The sequence below is a fragment of the Dipodomys ordii genome, unplaced genomic scaffold (genome assembly GCF_000151885.1).
Source record: "Dipodomys ordii isolate 6190 unplaced genomic scaffold, Dord_2.0 Scaffold162, whole genome shotgun sequence".
NCBI classification, from domain to species: Eukaryota; Metazoa; Chordata; class Mammalia; order Rodentia; family Heteromyidae; genus Dipodomys; species Dipodomys ordii.
The window spans coordinates 2,070,305-2,084,163 of NW_012267378.1; the positions used below are offsets into that span (position 1 = coordinate 2,070,305).

At 43.1% G+C, this 13,859-nt stretch overlaps 1 protein-coding gene across 4 annotated transcripts in view; it reads left to right on the forward strand.

Moving 5' to 3' along the window:
• The first annotated feature begins 5,015 nt into the window (after nt 1–5,015).
• Klhl24 (kelch-like family member 24) overlaps nt 5,016–13,859 on the forward strand; it is a 46,414-nt gene continuing 37,570 nt past the window's right edge. For 2 of the 4 annotated variants that reach the window (XM_013033052.1, XM_013033051.1), the window contains exons 1-2: nt 5,110–5,133; nt 13,452–13,525. The gene's annotated coding sequence lies outside the window, so the exon portion shown is untranslated. The other 2 variants (XM_013033054.1, XM_013033053.1) reach the window with 2 other exon arrangements.

The window sequence follows — 13,859 nt, forward strand, 5'->3', positions numbered from 1 at the left end:
AAAAAAAAAAAAGTTTAACAGATGCTCCTGCATGGGCTAGCTTCAAACTGTGATCCTCAGATCTCAGCCTCCTCAGTAGCTAGGAGTACAGGTGTGAGCCACCAGTGCCCAGCAAGTCTAAAAAAATATAACCTCAGGGATATCTGGTTACTACAAAGCAAAGCCAACTTTGTACTTAGACTCTTCAACTCTAGAAGTCTTACTGGAAGCATTGAGATCTGAAGTCTTTGTAAGGAGCCAGAGGATATATAATAGTTGAGCTTATGTAAGGAGATAAAAATGATGAAGAAATAAAGTGAGAGTGGTCCCTGGCTTTCAGTTTGTGGAAACCCCTCTGCTATCTACATTAGAGCTTCAGAAGGTGACATTTTTTGTAATGGAAAACCAGGAAAGGCCATCAAAGAACACTGCATCAGATAAGCAACTAAATTGAGAATTGGAGCAATTATCTCAGGGCCTTAACTGACATCATTTCTTAAGAAGTCAGATGGCATCTTTCCAGAACAGGAAGGCAGGGCTGTTACACATAGTTCTTGGACAGATCCCGGCAGGATAACTGGGAAGACTATTTGGTGAGCTCCAAAGGGGGATCACAGGTGGACAGGACACACTCTCAGAAGAGGCAGGCATTTGGAAGAGGAACACTGCCAGGAACAGCAGATAACGCTAGAGTCAGTACATGCCTCTTAAATGTCATGGGGCAGCCAGCCCTGGAGGCAAGAAATTCAAGGTGAAGGCAAAGCTGCTGGGCCAGCAGTAGGAACTCTATATGGACTCCAACACCCACAGAACAGACTTCTAAGCAGAGCCCCAGAGTGGAAATGTGTATTTCTAGGACTGGCTAAGTTTCTGTCCAGAAGCCACAAGCAGAGGTATTCATATCTTCAAGGGTATCTCAGCAAGTCAAGTGAAAGGTGCTGGGAGCTATCACTTGGGGAAATCTGACCTGCCTGGAAAAGTCAGGGAAGGAATCAATTATAATAAATTTTTCCTCAAAATCCAGCTTCTTCTGGATTTTTCTGGAGACTAGAGGAGCCACCTGATGGCCTGCTAGTGAGGACAGGATGAAGGAAGAAGAGAGGAAAGTGAAATGAACTGCCCTTGGAGCTGGAGCTTGTGCCACAGTGAGAAAGGATGCAAATGTGCCTCAGCACTCCTAAACTCAGAACCCGGGGTACATGCTGATGACCACCCACCATGATTTGCATTTAGTGTGGCAAGTTGGTTAACAACAAAATCCTGAGGTCATTAAGTGCCCCAGTACATCATCTATGTCAACCTGTAAAGGGCAGTTTCAAGAACAAGTCTGCCATCCCACCCACTCCAAAGAATGCAATGACCATGTCTGCTTCAGTTATTAGGAAGAACACACTGTGACAGATGGAATGACTTAGGAAAAGAAAAAGAAAGATTAGTGATAGACTGGGTCAATCTCACCTTCCATGTGGCAGACAGCTCCTTAAAATAGAACTATTTCCAGCTAGATCTTTCCCTGTTGAAGTTCAATGCTACAAAGTCTGATCTGAAACATTGCCTGGCCTAGTAGGGCCTGTGACTCGCTGAGTTAGAGTGTGTATAAGCCCAAGAAGCAAGTTAATCTCCTTTTGGAGAGTACAAGTCAGTGACAGAGCTTGCTTGGTATACCCCAAGCTCTGACTTCCATCCCCAGTCCTACAACAAATAAACCTTTCCTGATAACTATACAGGCAAGGAGAGCCAGACCTCTGCCTATAAATGGCTTTAAGTGCTATTCACATTTAAAATCACCAGAGAAGGAGGGAAAGGTAGCTCTCAAGACTGGAGAGGCTCAAGTGCCATGCGTGAGTAAATACTGTGCTGTATTTGCTCCTTTTTCAGTTAATACTCTCAGTGGGTATTATGTAACCAACCTGCTAAGGCACTAAAAAAATATCTCTAGAGGAAAACAGAATTGGGTGGGATGGACAGAGTAAAACTTTTATTTATGATATCCTCTGTCTTCTGAAGAGTGAAACTCTTCTTGTTGTAAAGGTGATAAGTGTAAAAAATGCAAATTACAGAAAATGGACATAACAAAGAAGAAAGAATGTCTTAGAATGTGATAGAGATCACAGCAAGGAAAAGATTCAAAGGCTTCTACAGGGAAAGGCCCAGAATATAAGAGGAGCTGAGATGAGAGAGCTGATTGGTACAGAATTTTGCAGTGTGATATGTCATATCGTTCTCTCTTAGTCAAACCTCCAGTAAAAGCTCACCAATGCTTTTAAACTGGGATATCTTGTGGGAAAATAGCTCAAAGTCCTGAATTTCATCAAAGGACCTAGCCACATTCAGGGACTGGGTGTGAACACACTGTGTCATATTCCTTTTTTAATTTTTATTAGTGTTAAGTAGTTATGCATAGTTGTGCATGCCAGTTTGCAAGTACAATGCATCTTGATCAATGTTACTTCTTTCATCATTCTCCCCAATTCCACTCATCCCATCCCCTCAACTTATCTAATGCCGTTCTCTCTCTCTCTCATGCTCTCTGTCTCTGTCTCTCTCCCTTTCTCTCTCTCTCTCTGTCACACACACACACACACACACACACACACACACACACACAACTCTTGTTTCCATATCTTGGAGTTCATTTTGATTAGCATCATTTTATAGCTATTGAGCTATTGCATTTCTTTGCTAGAACTATACTAGGCATATGCTAATTATTATAAATGAGGGAAACCATGGAGCCTGTATTTATTTGGGTCTAGCTTACTTCACTTAATATGATTTTTTCCAAGTCTTTCCACTTCCTTATGAATGGGGCGATATTGATGTCATTCTTTCTGATGGAAGCACAGAATTCGCACACACTTATGACCATCACATTCTAAAGGATTGGAAAGCACGTCTTCACAGATGGGAAATAGAGAGGAGAGAGCATCAGTGAAGGCTCTCCAGAAGAGGTAGCATCAAAGACGGGCCGTAAAGTTAGCTAGGCACTGGTAGCTCATGCCTCTAATCCTAACTACTCAAAAGGCTGAGATATGAAAATTGAGGTTCAAAGCCAGGTGGGGTAGGAAAGTCTGTGTGACTCTTATCTCCAATTAACTAGCAAAAAGCCATAAGGAGAGGTGTGGCTCAAGTGATAGAGTGCCAGACTGGTAGAGCAGAAAAATCTGAGCGTTAGTATGAAGCCCTGAATTCAAGCCCAGTGATATTCCCCTCTCCCCCCCAAAAAAAGTTTCCAAAGTTTCTGCTACAGTTGAGAACAGGGAAGACTCCAAGTTTTAAAGCCTAAAGAGTAGGGCAGGGATATCTGAAAGCATTTGGAATGTCTAGAAAGTGGTTCTAATGATGAGCAGGGAGAGAAGAGCAAGATGCTCCACCTATGGATGCCTGGCCACCTTTCAATTTTTTACAGCTGTAGTGGATGCAATGGAGGAAAAAAAGCTGAAAAGCAAAGCCTGTTGTGGGATTTGCAAGAAGATAGGCTAAGAAGACAGGCTATGGCACAACATACTATATCTCTGAAAGGATAATATGCCTGAAAACCCTCCAGCTCACTCACTCCAATTGGCTGCATCCTTCACATGACCAGACAGATCCCATATCCACAGAGGCCTCTACCTGTATACGGGGGCAGCTAAGGATACCTGTTAGGTCTGCCTGGGAAAACAGCCCTTCCCTCTACTTCAACAAAGAGTAGGCATTTTCACTTTTAGTAAGATTAATGTGACTGAAAACAGGCCTAAAAGGCATACTTAAAAGGTCAAGATCTACATCTTCTATTTTGTTTCCATTTCTGGTCATTGGAACACATCCTTTTATTTCATAGAGGTATGACCATAAAGTGTACAAGAGAGGTGTTATAACTTGATAAAAGAAAGTTGGTGCAAAAGCAAGTGGTAGATTCATCCTTAAAAAAAAAAAACATGTTCTTCTTTCTTGGAAAATAAAGGTTTGTGATAACTTTTTGGACTTGAATGAACAGTTACAATTTTAAAAATGCATAATCTGGGATTTTTGGTACCAGTGACATTAACAGGTTAACAGAGAAATCAATTGCCTTGGCACTTTCAGGTGACCGGGGTTCTAGTTCATTCCACCCCTCAGACTTTCAAGATCTCCCAGTTGAAATAATATTAATCGGAAGTGGCACTGCAGCTCAGGTGGTAGAGTGCTCGCCTTGAGCTGAAGAGCTGAGGGACAGCGCCCAAGCCCAGAGTTCAAGCCCCATGACCGACAAGTATATATATACCTATATATATATATATATAGGTATATATATAAATAATATTTATTGAAATGAACTCCAGGAAATGGAAAACGAGTTTTATTTCTTTGTTGCTGTTTTTTTTTGTTTTCTTTTGTTTACCTGTCTGTGAGGGTAGGGGAGCACAAAAATGGAGGGACAACGAGTGAACAAATACAGCAGTGATACTCACTAGACACTATGTTGAAAATGAACTATACCAGAGATGGGAAGGAAAATCTGGGAGACAGCGAGGGAAGGGTTGACATAGTGCAAAAAGAAATGTACTCACTACCTGACATGTTAACTGCAACCCCTCTGTATATCACCTTTATAGTAATTTTTTAAAAGATCTCTCAGCTGTATTTCCAAGGGTAAAATTAAAAGACTTCCAAGCCTCGTTCCAAGGTTCCCGTCCTGAGAATTCCTGGCCGTGTGCTTTTTGCCTCGGGACATGGAAGGGGTTTTGAGGGTAATAAACACTAAATTCTGGTTTCTTGCTAGGATCCTTGCACAAGACTAATTCCCCTAATCCTGCACTACATAAAAGTAAAGTATTTCCAGTCTGTAGCTCCGTAATTGTGTCGCGTCACCCTCCACACCCCGCCCTGTCTAGCGGGAAACGCAGGTGGCCCCTACGGGCTCCTGGTCATGGGAACTACATCTCCCATGGTCCCCGGGAGGAGGACGCCCACCTGATTGGCTAAGGGCCCATGACGCTCAGTGTTTTGGCCGGGATGGTCACATGTTTCCTTTGTTGTGAGCTGCTGCGGTGACTGGAGGCCGGGGGAGACGCTGGCGCCGGAGAGTGCGCTGCGCTGCTGGCCCCGCTGCTGCTGCCCTCGCCGCTGCTGACCGCTCTCAGCCTGCGCCGAGAGGTACCCGGGAATGACAGCCTCAGGACCGGCCCAAAGGCGAGAAACTGGCCTGAGCCTGGGACCTCGGGGGCGGAGGGTTAGCCGAGGTCCTGGCTGCCCGGTGCCTGCGGGAGGGAAGCCAGCGGCGGCCGCCAGCCTCTCGGAGCCAGCGGCAGGATCTCGGGGAGGACTTCGGATGGGCCTAACGGGCTTTTTTTTTTTTTTTTTCTGAGGCGCAGGGCCACCAGCGTTGCCGGAGGCCACCCGACGGGTGTCGGTAGCGGGCATGGTGGGCGATGGGGGGTTAGAAACGTCCCCGCCTCCGGCAGTCCGGTCCCGGAACTGCTGCGCAGGCCGCGGGGAAGGGGGCAGTGGGGAGGCCGCGGGTCCCCGCGGCAGGTGCTGTCGCGCCGCCGCCTCGGGGCCAGGTGGGGACACGCGAGGAGAGGTCTGCGCGAGCCGGGGTACGAGCCTACATTTTAAGATGGGCTTCGAATGGCACCGATTTTATTTTATTTTATTAATCTCCAGAAGTGCTGAGAGTGCTACGGCCTCAAATCCAGCCTGGTGGTTGGGGGCGACTCCTGGTCCAAAGTAGGGGTCTCTAGTGCTGCAGACTAGAAAAGCCCCGTTAAAGCGATTGCGAAATGTGCTTGGCACTGTCACCTGACCGTTACCCCCGCCCCCGCCGTCCTGCAGCCTTTGTTTACCGAGACTGCCGAGCGGGCCTGCTCGGGGAGCCCAGCCTCGGCGTCCGTCCCCCGGGAGCCAGCGGGCGGGGGGGTGGGGGTGGGAGGGATGGGCGTTCCGCCGGCGCAGACCCCGCCTAACCTCTCCACCTTCCCACCACTCCGGGGCTCCGCGTCTGAATTTATTTCCCAGTGTCCCCGCCTTCTAAGTCCTGACGCGGCCGCGAGGACTGCTAGTCCAGCGGGGATTGGGCGCCTTCGGAGCTTGTGGCGGGACCGGCAGGAGTTCGTCCCGCCCCCGTGAAGGTGATCTGGAGGACGCGCGGGAGCGCGCTCGGGCCGCGGGTGCCGAGTGGAGCGGCGGAGGGGCGCGGGGGGGGAGGGCAGGAGGAGGGGTGCCTACCCACGTCCCCCCAGCTCTTTCTTCCCCTCCTCCCACTTACCCTCCCCCCCTCCCCGCGCCTCCGGGGCCGCGGCGGCGGGACCCGAGCGAATGGGCAGTTCTGGGCACGCCGGGCCCACCGCGGCGGCCCGCCCCCGAGAACCGGAACATTTGCGCCCCATAATTGCTGTCGCGATATCTGCGGCGGTGGTGCGAAGGAAGTCGTCCGCCGGCGAGTGTGTAAACAGGCTGAGCTGGCGAAATATAAACCACGAAACTACGTTTATGAAGGGCCTCGGGTCACGCCGCGGGCAGTGACTATTAACTGTTGATTTTTAGTAGATTTTAATGATTCATTGCTGGCTTTTTATAGACACACTGCCCTAGTCCTTGCAACTGCGGACCACTTAAGTCCATCACTGATTGATTAAAAAAAAAAACCTGGAAGTTAACTTTGTTAGCTAAACAGATTTAAAAATCTTTCTGTTGTATCTTTGAAGAGAGATTATTAATCGGGCATCTGTGGCTCTCGCCTGTAATCCTAGCTGCCCAAGAGACTAACATCTGAATATCATGGTTCGAAGCCAGCCCAGGCTGGAAAGTCAGTTGAGACTCTTATCATAATCCTTTTAACCACCAAAATGCCAGAAGTGGGCTGTAGTACAAGTACTAGGGCGCTATCCTTGAGCAAAAAAGCTCAGGGACCGTGCCCAAGTTTGAGTTAAAGACCCATGACTGGCACACAAAATGTTACAGACCCTAAAAGATCTTATATGCCCTGGCTTGAGTTGTTTTTCTTGTTTGGGCAATTCTAGTTGTAGCTTACACTTTGTGTGTGTGGGGGGGGGGCAATTCTAGTTGTAGCTCACACTTTGTGTGTGGGGGGCAATTCTAGTTGTAGCTCACACTTTGTGTGTGTGTGTGTGTGATTTTTGGCTTTTTCTATGTGGTGCTGAGGAATCCAACCCAAGGCTTTAGGCATGCTAGACAAGCACTCTACAACTAAGCCATATTCCCAGCCCCCTACCTCACACATTTTAATATATTAATCAGCATGGTAATTAAGAGTTTTAAAGAAGTGAATTGCAAATGGGTTCTTTGAAAGGGGAAAATGACAATCATCTGGAAGGTCAGTCATTTTTAGCTAAAGTAGTGACAGTGGTTTTTTTACTCTTTTTGAGCTAAGGGGACACTTGGGGTTTTCCCCAATTTCTTTTCCTGTAAATCTGTAGACATTCATCGAAGATAATACAGTTTTTAGGAGCCTTCCTGGCTGGGGCAGGAATTTATTGATATAGTCTTACTGATAGTCTTTTTTTTTCCTTCCCCCTTTGGTCGTGGGGTATGAACTGTCTCTGAGCTCTTCCGCTCAAGGCTAGCACTCTACCACTTTGAGCCACAGCTTCACTTCTGGTTTTGTGGTGGTTAATTGAAGATAAGAATCTTAGGGACTTTTCCTGCCTGGACTGGCTTCCAATCTGGATCCTCAGATCTCAGCCTTCTGAGTAGCTAAGATTACAGAACAAATTACCAGTGCCCAGCCTAGTTTACAGCTTAATAGATATTTGAAATTCAAGCAGAGATAGCTACACTAGAATGAACAGCCGATAGATTCATTGAGAATACATACAAATGTAATTGTTTAACCTTTTAAAAAGTAAATCAAGTCAGCTCCAGTGGTCCATACATACCTCTAATCCTAGCTACTCAGGAGGCTGAGATCTGAGGATTGTGGTTCAAAGCCAGCTCAGGCAAGAAAGTCTGTGAGACTCTTACCCAATAAACTACTCAGAAAAATCTGTAAGTGGAGTTGTGGCTCAGGTAGTAGAGTGCTACCCTTGAGCACAAAGAGGCTCAGGGACAGCTTCCAGGCCCTGAGTGCAAGCCCAGGACCAGCAAAAGAAAAAAGGAAAAAAGTCAGCACAATGGTGGCTCATACATGTAATTCTCGCTATTCAAGAGGCTGAGATCATAGGACCACGGTTCTAAGCCAGCTGAGACAGGAAATTCCATGAGACTTATCTCCAGTGAACCACCAAAAAGCTTAGAAGTGGTAGAGCACTGGCCTTGAGTGTGCACACACATGTACACACACACACACACACCATTTGATAAAATCTGTTCTAACAAAGCATATGACTTAATCTCCAAACAGGAAGAAGAAATACTATTCTGAGTTAAGGCTGGCTATCAGCTTTATCTTAAACTTTCCTGGCTTTTGTCCAAGTTGTTTAAAACTTTAATGCTTTTGCAAGACACTTTTTTTTTACTTCCTTGTTTTTCTGCCATTTCATTAAAAGCCAAAGGTCAAGCCTTTGAAAAATAAATACGAGTACACATCAAGTAAGCAGCTGCATTTATTCTTGTTTGCTCTAAGGTAGAACTTTGGGATATCCCTTTTCAATAAATATTTAGGTATAGGCTATATAATGAGATTCAAATAACATATTTCCTCTAGTACATGAATGCAAAGCACATATTACTGTATGTGGTTTTATTTTTGTTGTGGCTAGAACAATGAAAGAGAGACTGTGTGGCAACTTGTAAACTTTGTAAACACTCAGTTTTCTGCTACGTAACATAAGCTCAGCATAGTGGCTTCTACCTGTAGTTCCAGCTACTCTCAAGACTGAGGCAGAGAACCACTGTGGCCAGGCTAGGTTACATAGCAAGATTGGTTTAAGAGGGGTTGGAGGCATGGCTGAGGTAGTGGAGCATCAGTTTGAGTTCAGGTCTCTAATAAAAATAAAGAGGTGGAGGGAGGGGCTAAACTAACTTTAATTGAAAATTTGTCTTTGTCTAAATTTATTGTCCAGAGCATCTGGGGGGGGTGCGTGCACGTGTGCATGCACATACATGTTTACCTCTGCATTACTAGCATTTAAACTCAGGGACTCTCAGGACTCTACCTCTTGAGCCACAGCCCTTTTTTACTGTAGTCATTTGGAATAGGCTCTCGAGTTTTTGCCTGCCTCAGACTGTGTACCTCTTATCTACATCTCCCTGGTAGTTGAGATTGTGGATGTGTAGCACCCATGCTTTTGTTCATATGATTTTATCTAAATTTTGGTCTGGGTTGGCCTTCACAGAAAGCCTCTTGATCTCTACCTCCAGAGTAGGTGTGATTACAGTTGGGAAACAAAACATGGCCAGCATTTGGCACTTATTAAAGGAAACCAAAATCAATTATTAAATAAACTAAGCATGGTAGCATGCACTCGTCATTTCAGTATTAAGGATCCTAACTTTGAGGCCAGCCCTGTCTACTTGTCAGGACCTTGTCTCAAAATGAAATGAGGTTTATTTTAAAAAATGATCAGTTGTTGTTCTTTACTGAGATTCTTTTTTCTTCTGTTTTGTCTGAGACAGGGACTTGATATCTAATGCTTTCCCTCACTGGCTGGCACTCGACCACCTGAGCCATACCTCTAACCCCCATCTTTACTGAGATTTCTAAAAGTTATTTCTGTAGATTCTGAATTTACAAATGTAAATAAAAACCACTGACTTCATGTATTTTTATACATTTAGAGTGGTACTTCTCAAATTAGGTCAGATGACATAGTGGTGTACTTACAGATTTAACTTATTGGAACAAAAGAAAAAAAAACAGGGGGGCACTGGTGGTTCCTCCTGTAATCCTAGCTACAGAGGAGGCTGAGATCTGAGGACCACTGTTCAAAGCCAGCCTGGGAAAGAAAGGCTATGGGACCCTTATCTCCTGTTAACCACCTAAAAACTGAAAGTGGAGCTGTGTGGCTCAAAGTGGTAGAGAGCTAGCCTTGAGCAAAAAAATATCAGGGACAGAGCCCAGTGAGCTCAAACTCTACAACTGACAAAAAAAAAATTCTGCTAACCAGAAACAGAATTTTGTCATGTATCTATAGATCTTTTAATAAAATAGTGCATTAAAAGAAACCTAGGAACTGGTGGCTTAGGCCTATAATCGTCAGGTGGTTTGTGGTCTGAAGACATCCCAGAGCAGATAAATCTAAAACTCTTATCTTCAATTAACTAATTTATTGGAGATAAGAGTCTCCCAGACTTTCCTTCCCTGGCTGGCTTGGAACCACAATCCTCAGATCTCAGCCTCCTGATTATCTAAGATTACAGGTGTGAGCCACTGACACCTGGCTAAAGTTGTAATTTTTAAAAGTGGTCCCCAAGGGTTGAAGTCATAGTTCAGTGCTTATTAATCTGTAGAACATCCTGGGTTCAATCGTGAGCACCAAAAGAAGAAAGGAAAGGTGGCCATCAAAAAAAATTTTTAATGAGTTTTTGATACAATCAAGTGAAAATATCTAAAATTTTATTTTTAAAAAAAATTTTTAAAGTTGGTCTGAGCGCTGGTTGCTCACACCTATAATCCTAACTACTCAGGAGGAGGTCTAAGGATCAGGGTTCAAACCCAGCTTAGGCAGATGAGTCCATACGATGCCTATCTCCAGTTAACCACCAGAAAACCAAAATGGAGCTGTGGCTCAAAGTGGTAGAGTGCTAGCCTTGAAGGAATGAGCTCACAGACAGTGCCCAGTTCAAGCCCCATAGTCACAAAACAAAAATGTGGTTCAGTTGGGGCTGGAGGTGTGGCTCAGATAGTAGAATGCCAGCGGGTAAGCAAAAGTGTCAGATAATGAGTTTGTGCTCCTGGTCTCAGACAAAAACCAAACCAACACACAGTTTTGCATAGTACTTAGTTAAAAATAAATGAATGATTATTCAAAAATAAAGAATAGTGGGACACCAGTGACTCACTCCAGTAATCCTAGCCATTCTGGAGGATCTGAGGATCATGGTTTGAAACCAGACTGGGAAGGAGAGACTCCAATTAACCACTGGGAACCTGAAAGTGGGACTGTGACTCAAATCGTAAAGTGCTAGCTATGAGCACAAAGAGGCTCAGAGATAGTGCTCAGGTCATGAGTTCAAGCCTCAAGACTTGCAAATAAAGAAGCCTCTACTATGTTGCAATTATATGCTAGTTTTACATTTCAGTTATTGTGTTATTTTTGTCACTGTCTCTTAGCTTTTTCCCTTCTAGGCTGGTGTGCTACCACCTGAGCACAGCTCCACTTCCCAATTTTTGCTAGTTAATTGGAGATAGTCTAATAGAGTTTCCTGCTCAATCTATTGGCTTTGGTCTAATCCTCAGATCTCAACCTCTTGGGTAGCTAGGTTTACAGGCTGAGCTACCCTGTGATACCCAGCTCCAATTACCATGTATCTTTAAAGATAAACTTCTTCTTCCTTGGCCCTTCTTGTTACTGCCCTGTTCTTTATCCGTGGTTAAATTTGAGAAAATGGAGTAAAATAGAGCATTATAGTATGTGGCAATGCATTACCACAAGTTGAAAAGGCCATGCTAAATCAGGATCTTGTTCATTTCTTATGTTTTGTACTATTTAGTCTTCAGAAGGCCCTTAGTAATTCACATCATCCTTGAGGCTCATCCTTTGTGTAGTATTCCTTTATTCTAAATAGGGCAAAGAAACTTGTTGCTTTATAGCTACTCTGTAGATCAGTTCTGACATAATTCATCTTCTACTTTGTACCTTAACATCCCCTGTCTCTTGCCCTATTAGCTTGATAAGTGTTACCTAAAGTCCTGAAGAAAATGCCTAGTTGAATGGCCTTACCCTTTCAATTCTGTAGGTATAATTCTAGATTGAATCATGAGAAGCTCTCTTCCAATTTGTACTTGTTTTTCCTCAAGAGAAATGCTAAGAATTGAAGTACATTTTAGTATCAGTCTTGGAGTTGGTTGTAGTCTTAGACCTAAAGAGTCTAAAATTGGATCTGAATCCAATATTTGCTATCTCAGTGCCAGAGACAGACTATAAATGTTTCTTGAATTGACTTGAATCCTTTCATTGGCTCAGGATCTCATTGGGAAAGAATGCTTAGCTAGGGCTACCCATCTCTTAATTTAACCAAATTACAATGTTCCATTACCACAACTACATACAAGTTAAACCTACTTCTGAAAGGAAGGAAAGATACAAGATTCATTCATCTTATAATCATAGTTTTGCTGTAGATATGTTTATATATAAATATATATAGTTGTAGTTTTTATTTGGTGTTGGTTTCAACTTTTGGATTTGCCTAAACTTGCTAAGAATTTACAAGTTCTACTGATAAATAGAAAAAAAAAGAAAAGAAGGGAGGAATTATTCTGAATTGTTTCATTTGTATAGAGATTAAGTCAATAAGGTTCAACAAAACAGAAGAAATAATACATTTACATATTAAAAGGAGATATAAGTATGTCATAAACTTAGAAATTTGCTATAGAAATTTAGATAACTGAGGATTTTAAAACCAGGAGTTTTAGCCGGATGCCAGTGGCTCACACTTGTAATCCTAGCTAGTCAGGAGGCTGAGATCTGAGGATCATGCCTCAAAGCCAGCCCAGGCAGGAAAGTCCATGAGACTCTTATCACCAACCAGAAACCAGAAGTGTCATTATGACTCAAAGTGGTAGAGCACTAGCCTTGAACTGAAGAGCTGAGGGACAGCACCCAGGCCAAGAGTTCAAGCCCCACGACTGACCAAAACAAACAAAAACTGGGAATTTCTCTGTATTCTTGATACTTCTATGTACTTCATAGTTACTATGTTGTATACTTTGGATGAGATTGATAGAATTATTAGAATTGATACAACTATTATAGATGGCTAAAATTATTAGAATTATTAAAAATTAGTGGTACCAGATTTGAATAAAACATAAATTTCAAAACATTCTACAAGCTGGACACTGGTGGCTCATGTCTGTAATCCTAGTTACTCAGGAAGCTAAGAGCTAAGAATTTTAGCCCAGGCAGGAAAGTCATGAGATTTTCCAATTAATTACCAGCAAAACAGAAGTTGTGCTGTGGCTCAGAGTGGTAAAGCAGTATAAAAAAAACTCAGGGACAGTGCCCGGGACCTGAGTTCAAGCCCATGACCAAAAAAAAAAAGATTCTTCAGATAGCCAAAGTGGAGTGATCACAGTGTATTTATTTTTCATCCCAGTGCCACAGTTTGTTGTCATGGATATGTTTCATCATCTTTCACTTAAATCTTAATGTAGGACAGTTTTCAAGTGAAGAAGCTGATAAGCTGATATGTAAGATTAATATGTAGAAGAACATAAAGTTATTAGTTTGCTTCAAGAAAGTGTTATCCTTAATGATTTTCTATACAAAAATGGACTTTCAGTCATAATTGGAATTTACTAAGAAAATATTTTGAGATAAATACTGTCAACTCTACATGAACTGATGAGGATCTGATTTATATGTTGCTGTTCTCTCTTTTAGGTGTGGAAATTAAAAAAAAAAAAAAAAAGGAAAACTATTTTGAATGAAGTTTTGACCAAGCAAATGCTGGCAAGGTATACCTGTACTATTTATAAACTAAACATTGTTATCCAGTGATTTAAGCCATTTTTCTTTTTTTAACCAGGGATCACTTAATCACCAGTCAGAATAACAAGGAACCATTGTGTCCTTCAAGTAAATGTCACAATCATTTGTTACTAAATATTTACCCACTATTTTTTATTCCTTTCTGAGAACTTCAATTCCTTTTCTTCAGAACATCAAAATAGGTTTTCTCCACTCATTATTCTGGGACATAGGCCAAGGACATGTAATTTAAAAATTAGAAAGTAGGTCTACAACACTTATGATTCTGTTGTGAGAAATAAATCCTAGAATATCTTTAAC